Genomic DNA, 12,160 nt, shown 5'->3' on the forward strand with positions numbered 1-12,160 from the left:
CTTTACTATTTTACTTACTGTCTTTTTTTCCAACAAGTCTCTGTGAAAGGGGTTTGGGTTTGTTTTGTTCACGACCGTATCCTCTATGTTGGCACTCAATATTTGTTAATGAAATTCCTGTTTCCCAAATGTTTCCATTCAAGCATGGATCTTAGTCAAATGACCTAGTCCAGCAGCCAAAAATAATCTGAAACTTCTTACTTTAAAAAAAAAACATTAAAAGAGATAATGATCATAACCCAAGTAACATTCTTAAAACTTCCTTTCCAACCCTGTGTAATTCTTCAGTTCCAGCCTCTGCTTCCTCTAAAGCCCTTGCTCCCATCTCTCCCACCTGGAGAACCTTCCAGAGCCCTGTGTTGGTTCTTTACTTTTCCTTCACTGCGGCCATTGCCTTAGTCCTCACCAAAAATTACTGCCAGGATTTGGGCTCCCACCACTGCTGAGCCACACTAGCACGGAGGGAAGAGGCAGAGTCCTCTCAGAAGTGAGCTGCTCTTACCCCCAGTGCTTTTCCCAAAGTAACTGTAATAAATTGTAATAAATAATATTTTTGAAACAAGGAGTCACTCAATTTGAGGAACTTGAGCTATTGTTAACTTACATGTGACCAGTTAAGTCTCCAACAAGATTCTGCTTCCATCTAAACTCCAGCTTAAGAACCTTGACTTTGAAAGAATAAAATTTCAGTGGACTAAACAAAGGGGAATGAAGGGAAGGGAGTAAGGATAGAAAGACAGTAGACTGAGTCTGACATAACTTGCCTTTGTACATCTATAAGTATTCCACAGTGAATCTCAACATCATGTATAAGACCGGGGTCCTAATTAGAATAAGATATATTCCATGCTTATATAAATATATCTAAATAGATTCTACTCTCATGTATAACTAAAAAGAACAAATTAAAAAATAAAGAACCTCGAATTTTTGTCGAGTTTGAGAATAAGAGGATTAGAGCATTCTGGGTCACCCTAGGAGAGACACTGGGTCAGGGTCACACCCTGACACACACACATCCCATGCCCCCATGCCCAGGACTCAGCTCTCTGGGGCAGAGGTCTGGCTCACTAGAGAAGCACACTCCAGGGAGCAGCCAGCCTGCACAGCTTTTGGCTCTGGGGACATCTCAGCTGGTGGCTAAGAGTTAAAAAGACAGGCACCTATCTAGAGGAAAACCCAAGGGTGACAGGATCCCAGAACTCCTGCTTTAGGGAATCTAGGAGCCATTACTAGAGGGGAAAGCAAAGAGTTAAAATTGAGCAACCAGGAATTCCCTTGGGAACAAGTCTTGTGCACCTAAAGAGATCAGAGAGCAAGATGAGGTCAACCCATGGGCCATGAGGGGGTCACCTGACCCCAGTCAGTCCTGACTCTAAAGCATATGAGGCATGTACAGTAAAGTTGCTGTTCAATTCCTTCCTTGGTCAAAAGGCACAAGTTCTGGAGCAGAATTAACCTGCAGATAAAGCTGTCAGGAGCATACAGCAGCCAGAAAACATATTTGTTCATTCAACTACTTATTGACCACCTACTATTCCCATGCACTGTCTCCTTGGATCTGAATATCATAGTCAAATAGACACATCCCTATTGGGGACAAGTCCCCACCAGGGAAGTCCCCAGTGACTGCTCTCATCAGAACCCCTCCAAACCTTCTTTCTCCACACCTGTGGAAAACTTTAAAAACAAACTTCAGGGAGTACAATCTGCTTGCACTAGATATGTATTTTAACCCCAGAGAAAGTTTAATAACCAAACCAAAATCATAGTGTCTTGGAAAATAAAAGACTGTCCATGGCCAGCCTTATTATTGTTATTTCCTAGAACTCTTGGCAGCCTACTCAGGATTCCAGGATTCCACAGAGCACAATTTAAAATCCTTTGTCCTCAGTCAGTCTGACCTTCCAAAAAGGAGGTGGGCACACTCTCTATCCCCCAGGCAGCAGTAGCAGTGAGATATATCAAAGTGGAGTGAGCCAGGCTTCATTATAGGAGCTCTGAGCCCGAATTGGGCTTCCCAGAGGGTCCGTGCGGACTTGTAAATAGATGCAGTAAAAGAGTAAATAATGAATTTTTGCAATTGGAGGAAAAGACTCCAAAGCCATTGTGGTGTTGAGGAGACAGGCATTTTAAAAACAGACCCTGTGCATGCACCTCACCCCGCCGATGTAATGGCTTCATATACATTCATGAGCTTTGGTCTCCCCACTCTTCCTCTTTTTCATCACAATCATAAAAGACAAAGGAAAAGTGAAGGGGAGAGAAAGATAGATAAACTTTAAGGGTCCGAATTGCAAACACAACCTGCAGTTTGTAAATTGCTTGGAGACCTTTGGAAGGAGAATCAAGAAAATGAAAAGTAGAACATACAGGAATATTGCTGTTTAGGGGAAAGTCTCTGCTCTGGGCATAAAATCTTGTCTGGAGAATGGTTGAGAGGCACAATTCTGACGAAATGTAAGATTGCTTTGTATAAAGGACGCGCCTGGTTCTCCACTCTGTATTCTTCCGCCTATCTCCTGTGGCTATCTCCAAGGTCATTTTCACGTGGAAGCTCCAAGGCTCTATAGCTTTAGTTATATTAAAAACCAGGAGGTTCAGGAGTCCCTGCTATGTTTGCTGGCCTCTGCTGCCCCCAACCCCTCCCAGGTAGATCCTCAGGGAGCCCAACCTGCAGCACAGTCTCTCAGCTTAGACCCTAGAGTCACACTTCCTGAGTTTAAGTCCCAGGCAGCCACTTTTTATGTAACCTGCATTTTCTTCCAGAAAGGATTTACGGTCAGCTGCAAAAAGGTTTTTCAATTTTCTGCATTTGTGCATGGGTTGCTTTGTAACTTGGATAGGGAGATTTATTGTTTTTGGAAATAAACATAAAGTCACACACACATACAAAAGGTGAGGAAATTGGCTGCCAGTAATGTAATGTCAAGTTATTATTACCTGCTGGGGTTGTTGTCCAGAAAAGGGCTGCACAGACTAAAAAGAATGAGAGAAACATCACTGGCCCACTGCCTTTCCCACACCAGGCTGTGTGTTTAGACCAAAGGGAATGCAGGGCCACACAGCAGCTCAGCCAGGTCACAGGGCCTGACTGCCTCTTTCCGGTGAGTGACCTCAGGCCCCAGCAAGCTGTTAGGGGGCTCCACGCTGCCAGAGGAGCCACTCTTCAGAAGGGATGCAAGATGAAGGTCACACCTATTGTGTTTAGCCCTGGCCTCAAAGTGGCTCTGCGATTCCTTGGCTCAGAGCCAGTGTGGATAATTACATTTCACCTGCCCAGGCTCTCCCATGGTTTTCCTCAAGAGACCTATTCCTCTTCCATGGCTGCTGAGATCCAGAACATAAATGCTCTCTCAAGGCACTATGCTATGCCTGGGCAGCTGAGATTTCATTCCTGACAAAGAAAATTCTCTCACACTCTCTCATTTCTTCAGCAAATATTTATTAAGCACCTACTTAATAAGCGCTAAGCACTGTGTTGGAAATGCCAAGATGAATGACAGTTAATTTTTGGCCCTGAGAAGCTCACAGTCTAGTAGATAAGCCATCATTATGGGTAGTGAAGGCCTTTTAAAATAGAGTATGGCTGGAAAACTCTGAGATTCTAAATTTCCTTAGAAGAACAAGGAAGTCTCCCAGGATTGGTGATATTGAAGCTGAACTGTTAAATGGAACTTCATAAGAGGATAAGGAGGAATACAGAAGGCAGAGCAAGGGACCAAGAGAGCATGGCATTGGCAGAGTACAAGATGGAGTAGAAGGGGGCTGGGGTTGTGGCTCAGTGATGGAGTACTTGCCTAACATATGTGAGGCACTGGGTTCAATTCTCAGCAATGGAAGGTTTTTGAGCAGTGGAACTACTTACTTTCCATCCATCTACCCACTGTCACGTGTGTGGTGTGGAGAGATGAGCAGGGAAACTAACTAAAGAAACAAAGATCAGAAGACCAAACAAAAAAAAATGTGACCCTATCATCCTAAACCCAGTGAGAGGCAATGGGAGCCTGAATGAAGGTGCAGGCTGCAGGGACAGAGGAGCAGACAGATACCCACACACAGGAAATTCAATCAACAGGTTCTTGGTGCCTGGTTGGATAAAAAGGAAGAGGGGATAATCTAGGAGAGTGGCCAGTGGGACAAACCCAAGATGCCCAGGAGGAGCTAGTGTGGAGGGAAGGATGGCTCTGGCAGAGATTGATTCCAGCAGGCAGCTGAGAATTCAGGACTGGGATCATAAACTTCCATCAATTTTGTGCAATGATTATAGGCTTCTTTTTATCAACAATTTATCTCTGATGGCTCTGGGTCAGTGGCCCTCAAATCTGACCTTTAAAATCTCCCGGATGACTTATTAAAACACAGAATGCCGGGCTTTACCCCCAGAGTTTCGGATTCAGTGAGTCGGATATTTCTAAAAAGTTCCCTGGGGTGCCGATGAACTAACCTGTAGCCCACAGCAGGACAGTTCCTGCTCTAGATTTTTGTTTGGGCCATTTTCCCCATGTGAACTAAGTTTTCTCACTGAAAGGACTAATTCCCCGGCAGAGATGATTAAAATGATTCCCTTTTTTACCAACAGAATTCTAAGATTCAATACTTAATCACTAACAATAAGCATTTGAATTTGCTTTAATATAAGACTTTAAAAAACCCTCATCTTATAATAAAAGGTTAAATCTTTGATGGTCCACTGTATGCTAGGTATTCTGCTAAGCACTTTACTTCCATTGTCTCGTTTATTTTATCCACATCGCGATGGAAGTGAAGACTGTTGTAATCCCCACTTCATGGATGAGGAAACTGAGGCACTAAGTCATTAAAATAAGCCCAAGGTCAAGTTGCCAGTCAAGGATAACTTCATCCCAGATTTTGCTCTATAAAATAGGCTAGCTTACTCAAAGACTAAAATCTTCCTGATTCTATTATACCATTAACCTACAGTGATTTCCTGAATCTGTTTTCAAAAATCTGCCAGCACATAGCTGGCAGCCACAATGGAGTGTAATAATCATCTTTCAGCTTCTTAATAACCCTTGTGCATTGAACAATCAAGAGAATGGAAGGGTCAAGTGGAAGGCAATGCCCTGTAGTGCTATGAATGTGTTTGAGGATTTTCTGTGATAATGCCTGGGGGATACATGGGCATTCTTGGCATATGAGAGTGTAAGAGCCTCTCACAACATCTGTTCCAACAACATCTCTAGACAGTACATGAGGTATCATCCTTAAAAGACAATTTTCAGAAAGCCCTAAACAATTGTTAAGATTTTTTTTGGCCACCTTCAAGAGGAAAGCAAACAAAGCAAGCAATTCATGTTCCAGTTCTCTATATAGCCCTTAGTTACATGCTGAAGTGTGAGACAGACTGTGTCCTAGGAGGTTACAGAACATCAGAAATTTGTGACCTGTATCCCAACATGGTTTTAATGTAAATTTCTGAATCTGGGAAGTATGATTAAGGCTGTTTGAAGAGCCACAGGTACCAGGACCTACCTACCTACCACCCCTACTTCTGAAACATTAAGATCTTTGAAGGGCAGAATAAAAGACAATGCAAGAAGACCATCCTCAAACAATTCCAGAACCAGGCCTGGTCCAAACAGTCCTAGACCCACCAGTAGGGGGAACCTGGAATCAAGTCTGGATGCCAAGATGGGTAAACCTGCACATGTAAGGATATATTACTGACTTCTCTTGCTTTTCTAGAGATTTTTTTAAATTGATTCTTATGAGGAGATATGGAAATTGCCTTCTTTATAATAATTAGAAGCTCCTGGAACTGGATAGAACCTCTGTTAACCCAGTTTAAATATGTTATAAAGGTATCCTGGTTTTCCTATCTGCCATGCTTTTCCTACACTTAGGAGAGGCTGAGAATCTGAGGTCCCTGAACCAGCCAAGGGTAGAGAGGAGAAAAAAGAAAGAAAGAAAGAAACATGGTAAGACCAGTGAATTCCATAAGTATGGGCTTATGGCTATACTTCAGTCACTGTGAAATTAATTCCTTGATCAGAAACAATGCTGTATGAAATACCAACATGGCACAAGGCATTCTGTATGCCCCTGGATGATAGTTTTGGAAGAAGCATTACATGCAAGGATGTCAAATCTGTATGCTAAGTGTCTGCTCTGGTAATAACAAAGTGCTTCCTCTTCCATAATGGAAGCAGTCCAGTGTAATCAACTTGCTACCGGGTAGCTGGCTGATGGCCCTGGGGAATAGTGACATATTGAAGACTCATTGTTGGTCTCTGCCATTGGCAGATTGGGCATTTGGCAGTGACTGTAGATCAGCATGGTGAGTAGATGTCCATGAGGATGAGCTCATGTATAACCTCCACATGAATTTAGGTCTAACTTCTACATTACTGCAAAAAATATTGTTGATATTTTGATAATAATTACACTGAATATGAGGATCATTTTGGGAAGTATAACCATTTTAACAATATTAAGTCTTTTAATGAACATGAAATTTGATTTTTCTAGCTCTCCTTTAATTTTTTCCACCAATATTTTGTACTTTTTAATCCACAAGAGTTTTATATTCATGATTAAATTTAATTCTAGCTATTTTTATTCTTTTGAATGCTGTATCACTCAGGGTTCTCCAAAGAGACAGAACTTGAGGTATGGATGAACACATAAATATACACATTAAGATATTTATTTTAGGGCTGGGGATGTGGCTCAAGTGGTAGCGCGCTCGCCTGGCATGCGTGCGGCCCGGGTTCAATTCTCAGCACCACATACAAACAAAGATGTTGTGTCCGCCGAAAACTAAAAAGTAAATATTAAAAAATTCTCTCTCTCCCCATCTCTCACTCTCTCTTTAAAGAAAAAAAAAGATATTTATTTTAAGGAATTGCATCACACAGATGTGGAGCAGGCAAGTCCAAAAAATCTATAAGGCAGGCTGGAAACTCAAGCAACAGTTGATCTTAGTCTTGAGGAAAAATTTCTTCCCCTCTGAAAAAAGTTTTTGTCCTTAGCCCTTCAAATTAATCGGATGATGTCCATCCACATTATCCACGGTCCTACTTAAAGTTAATCCATTATAGATATTACCCATATCTACAAAATGACTTCACAACAATACCTAAATTAGTGTTTGATTAAGTAAGTGGATGCTATACTCCAGCCAAGTTGATAGATAAAATTAGCCATTTTGTGTGAACACTGAGGTTTGAGTCTCTAGACTTGCAACTACCATTATTTAATATTGTCCTGGAAATTATAGCCTTTTTATGAATACAATGGTAAAACTAAAAAATCGAAAGAGAATCAATCAAAAAACAACCACTTAAAAAGTTCAAAAATTGGTTTCAAAATTGTATATTACTATAAAACTACAGTAATCAGGACAATGTGATACTGACAAAAGAACAGATGCATATATCAATGGAATAGAACAGAAAGCTCAAGAATAAACCCATATAAATACAGTAAACTGATTTTTAACAAGAGAACAATCGATGGAGAAAGGATCATTTATTTTTCAACAAATACTGCTGGAATAGGTGGACATCCTTGTCCAAAAAATAAAGAAATAACGTAGTCACAAAAATTAACTTGAATGGATCATAAGCCTAAATGTAAAATGCAAAACCATAAAACTTTTAGAAGAAAATACAGGAAAAAAAACTATGTGACCTTTGGTTTGGTGATAATTTTTTTAGGTGCAATAACAAAAGTATGATCCATGAAGAAAAAAATAAACTACAATTTATTAAGAATTAAAATTTCTGTTATCCAAAAGATCATTATGAGACTGAAAGGACAAGCCATAGACTGGGAAAAAAAAATAACTTGCAAAACACCTATTGATAAAGGTCTTGTATCCAAAAATCTATGAAGAACTTTAAAACTCAACATCAATAAAGAAACAGCACAATTTAAAAACTGGAACATGGGAGTGGAGGAGGCCCTAAAAAGAAGGCTATCACCATTTGTCATTAGGGAATTGCAAATGAAAGTAATGAGGCTCCATTACACATCTATTGGAATAGTTTAAATGCAAAACCTGACAGTATCAGTTGCTATTGAGAAAGAGGATTCATAGGAACTCTCATGCATTGTTGATGGAAAGTAAAAACAAGACAGCTGCTTTGAAAGACAATTTGGAAGTTTCACATAAAGGTTAAACGTAATTCTACCATATGATACAGTAGATATGTACCCAGTTGACTTGAAAACCTATGTCTAACACAAATACCTACAGCAGCTTTATTCATAATCATCCAAAACTGGAAGCAATCAAGAAGTCTATCAATAGGTGAATGGATAAACAAACTTTGGTATATGCAGACAATGGAACAATATTCAGAGATGAGAATGAGCTATAATGCCACAAAAAGACAGATGAATTTACAATGCACACTGCTGAGTGAAAGGAAGTTGAAAAAGTAAGGCAGAGGTTTTCAACAATTAAGAATTGAACAACTAAGTAAATGTTGGAAGTCAGGTTTCTCCCACTTGGAAAATTCAGTCTGGAAAAGCTACATACTGGATGATTCCAACTATATAACATTCTGGAAAAGTCAAAACTATGGAGATGATAAAAATATCAGCAGTTGTCAAGAGTTCAGGGGCAAAATGAGTTGAATAAGTGAAGCACAGAATTTTGGCAGGGAGTGGTAGCAGTGAAACTACTCTGTATCTTGTAATGGATATATTTGTTAAAATCCACAAAGGTTGACAGTATAAAAGTAAACATTAATATATAAAAATTTAAAAATATTATTGAGGTGGTCAAGGGATCCCAGAATGAAATCAGAAATGTGACAAACCAACCTAACAAATGTATGAAATAAACTCACTAAAGGAAATGGAGAAAAAAGGTACTGACCTAAACAGTTTTGGAAAATGAATGGCGTATATAAAGCTAAAGGCAAAAACAAAAGTATGTATGATACTTTTAAGTAAATGGATGGCAGATGGTAGATGTTGGGAGCCAAGTTTCTCTCACATGTTGGGATGGGAGGTTACGGATAAGAAAGGGTCCGAGGAGACCTGAAGAATCCATGTGGTAATATGTGCATTTGGAGTTGTCAGTGTGAACATGTTTAACTTGGTATAGATGCAGATGATTACATATAGGAATACTTATAGATATGCTTATATGCTTTCCTTAGTACACATCTATCTCCTTGCTCTGTCAGCTGACAGGGCCTAGAAGCTCCACACTCCAGTGGCAGCAAGCACACCTAAGGTCTTATTTCTAAATAAAAGATCCTTTGAAGAAGTGAATGATGCTAGGATGAGGCAGGAAATACCCAAGATGAGCCTGGAACATCTTCTAATGCCAGGAAATTTAAAAGTTTTAATTTCTCTTGAGTCACAGAAGAAATGAAGTAGTATTGGATTGTAAATCAATATATAAAATATTCATGAGAACATACCAATTTAAATAAATGACTGGATGAATAAGTGAGGGAGAAAAAAAAATGCATCTCCTGTGCAGGATTCCAAATAATTTATGTAGATAGTTGACCTTCAAGAAGGAGGAGTGTAACTTCTTTAAGTGTGGGCTGCACACAGAGACTTCCTTCCAGAGTGTAGTAAAGAAGTGGGTAAGAAAAGAGTGACTTTACAGTGGAAATTCTGACAAACACTTCCTTAGGAGACCAAGGTTAACACCAAGAGTAGAAAGTCACATTAATAGTATGTACCCTTGGAGCTGGGGATGTGGCGCAAGCGGTAGTGCGCTTGCCTAGCATGCGCAGGGCGCTGGATTCGATCTTCAGCACCACATAAATATAAAAAAATAAAGATGTTGTGTCCACTGAAAACTAAAAAATAAATAAAAATTCTCTCTCTCTCTCTCTCTCTCTCTCTCTCTCTCTCGCTCAAAAAAAAAAAAAAAAAAAAAGTATGTACCCTTGATATGTTTGATGAAAATGACACTTTTTACCCATACTCTTCCTTCAGGAAAAAAACCACCTCGGTATAATCAAGAAACTACAGACAAATCCCAATTGAGATACATTCTACAAAATGCTAGATCAGTACACTTCAAAACAGTCAAAGTAATCAATAACAAAGAAAAAGCTATCACATTCAAGAGGAGCCCAAGGAGATATGACTACTAAATATAATGTGTATCCTAAATGGAATGAATACATGTACATATAGATACATATGTACTTCATTGAGAATAACTGCAATCAAATGATTACTTAGTAAACAGGAATTGAAGAAGAGTTAACTAGATCATCTTAACAAGTGCACCTCTGGTACGACAGCCTCTGAGGCATTCTTACCCTTCAGAGTCACTGCCTTGCGAGGGACCACAGCATTCAGATTACCAGGTGAAGAGTAAAACAGCATTCACAGTTACTGGTGGTGGTGCCCTTCTCAGCACTGTCTGGGTGAACAAATAACTTTACACTCCTATGTGTACATGGCAGAAGCCTCACAACTGTGATGATTCTATCAGACTACTTGACATACCTGCAATTAGACATTTTAGTGCCATAAACTTCTGTTGGCCTATTTTCAAGTTTAACCAAGGAATCTTCTGATAAGATGACCTTCACCTAGCCTATATATAAGACAACAAGCTAATACAGCTACTGCAAACACTCCATATTACCACTCTACCCAAGCTAGTGGCACACCTAAAAAAAAAAAAAAAAAAATCACCAACAGAATAAATCAGTACCATTTCAACTGTATTCCCCAACTTCATGAGGGCCTAGAATGTACATGGAAAGATGCCCATCATTATTAGTCATCAAGGAAATGCAATCAAACCACAGTGAGATACCACCAACTGAGCAATTCATAAACAAAATGTGGTATTATTGATATAATGAATAATATTCAGTTATAAGTATTACAGGGCTGTGAGGGGCAGTAACTCAGTGGTAGAGCACTTGCCTAGCATGCATATGGCCCTAGGTACCATCTCCGGCACTGAGAGGAAAAAAAAAAAAAAAAAAGTTAAAAAGTATTGATGGATGCCACATAACATGGATGAACCTTGAAAATAGTATGCTAAGTCTTTTTAAAGAAGCCAGACACGAAAGGTCACATAATGTATGTCTCTATTTATATGAAATGTCTAGAACAGGCAAATCTGTAGAGACAAAAAAACAGACTAGTGGTTGCAGGTATTGAGGGAAAAGGTGACTTAAGGCTTTGCTCACAGGCACAGCTTTTTGGGGAGTTGTAATATTCTAGAATTAATGCTGATGATTGTATGACATAAAAATATACTAAAAACCACTAAAGCTTATGCTTTTAAAAGGCAAATTTTGTGACATGACAACCTCAAAAAAGGGTAAAAGAAAGAATACACTGGTAAATCTTAAAATTAATAAATAAGATTAATAAAGTTTCTGACTAGTATAAAAAATTGATTGCAATTCTATATGCTAGTACAGAGAATGTAACTTTAAAACTTATAAACTCCAAGGAATAACAGAATATATGCAATATTTTTACAGGAAGAACTATATTATATAGTTAAGAAAATAATATACTCAGGTGTGGTGGCACATACCTGTAATCCCAGCAGTTCAGGAGGCTGAGGCAGTAGGATTGTGAGTTCAAAGCTAGCCTCAGCAATTCAGTGAGGCCCTAAGAAACTCAGTGAAACCCTGTCTCTAAATAAAATACAAAAAAGGGCTGGGGATGTGGCTCAGTGGTTAAGCACCCCTGGATTCACTCTCCAATATGCAAAAAAAAAAAAGAAAAAGAAAGGAATATACTATGTTTTCAGGTCAAAAAACTCAAATACAAATTCTTCCTTAACTTTATCTTTAGGTTCAATGAAATCCCAATAAATATTCCAGAAATTTATTTTTGTGGAAATTAACAAGATAATTCCAATATTCATATAGACCAAAGGGAGCAAAGCAAAGGGACCAAGAAGAATCTAGAAAACTTAGAAGAAAAAGATCAAAGTGGATTTATTCCACTGCATATGAAGACTTACACAACTAGAGTAGTAAATATAACGTGATATAGCATGAGAATAGACAAATAAAACAATTAAACAGTCCAGAACATCCCTAGACATATATGGGTCCTTGATTTGTGTCAAAGTGGCACTTTTCAATAAATGATAGTGGGTCAGTTGGATACCCATTGCTCACCCTATGCAAAAATATACATTTCAAATGGAATATGGATCTTAGAACAAAAAAAATGC

The sequence above is a fragment of the Callospermophilus lateralis genome, chromosome 2 (genome assembly GCF_048772815.1).
Source record: "Callospermophilus lateralis isolate mCalLat2 chromosome 2, mCalLat2.hap1, whole genome shotgun sequence".
NCBI lineage: Eukaryota > Metazoa > Chordata > Mammalia > Rodentia > Sciuridae > Callospermophilus > Callospermophilus lateralis.